The following is a 543-nucleotide window of genomic DNA, read 5'->3' as shown; positions in this document are numbered from 1 at the left end:
GGGGATGGAGGGTGGCTCCTGCTGCTGTGTGTAGCCCCAAGGAGGCATGAGGGGCGTGTACCCTCTGGATCTGTGCATGCGGCAAGCTGCCCCTGTGGGCTGGGGCTGGGGGTGGTGCTGGGCTTTTCCAGGCAGTGGGACTGGGGCTTTGCTTGGAGCACATGGCGATGGTGGTGCTGGGAGGGAGGCTATGGGGGGGGGGCTACAGCCACCCCAGAATTGACCGTAGCCACTCTTCCCATTGCCACCCATCCTGAGCGCAGCCCCAGCCCAAACCTCCCACCAGGAAGAGCCCAGTGCCGCCCCCAGGTCCAGCCCACAGTGGCAGCTTGCCCTCAGCTCATGCACAGATCCAGGGGTGCATGGCCCCTATACCTTCCCCAGGGGTACATGCAGCAGCAGGGGACCCCTGCCCCATGACTCCCAGACAAGCTGCTCATGGCTCCATCCCAGGCCCTGCCTCACCCCAGCTGGGCAGTGTCTGTCCCAGCCCCACTCCCTACCTCACCATGGGAGCCTCAATCTGAGCCCCCCCACCCCCTT

The 543-nt window shown here is 65.6% G+C and overlaps 1 protein-coding gene across 1 annotated transcript in view; it reads right to left on the bottom strand.

Annotated features, from left to right (window-relative positions):
* Positions 1–543, bottom strand: part of MAGI2 (membrane associated guanylate kinase, WW and PDZ domain containing 2) — an 880,265-nt gene that overhangs the window by 422,539 nt on the left and 457,183 nt on the right. The gene's annotated exons all lie outside the window — the stretch shown is intronic.

Source organism: Alligator sinensis, unplaced genomic scaffold, assembly GCF_000455745.1.
Source record: "Alligator sinensis unplaced genomic scaffold, ASM45574v1 scaffold670_1, whole genome shotgun sequence".
Taxonomy (NCBI): domain Eukaryota; kingdom Metazoa; phylum Chordata; order Crocodylia; family Alligatoridae; genus Alligator; species Alligator sinensis.
The sequence above is the reverse complement of the archived record's forward strand: the minus strand, read 5'-3'. Positions and strand labels throughout refer to the sequence as shown.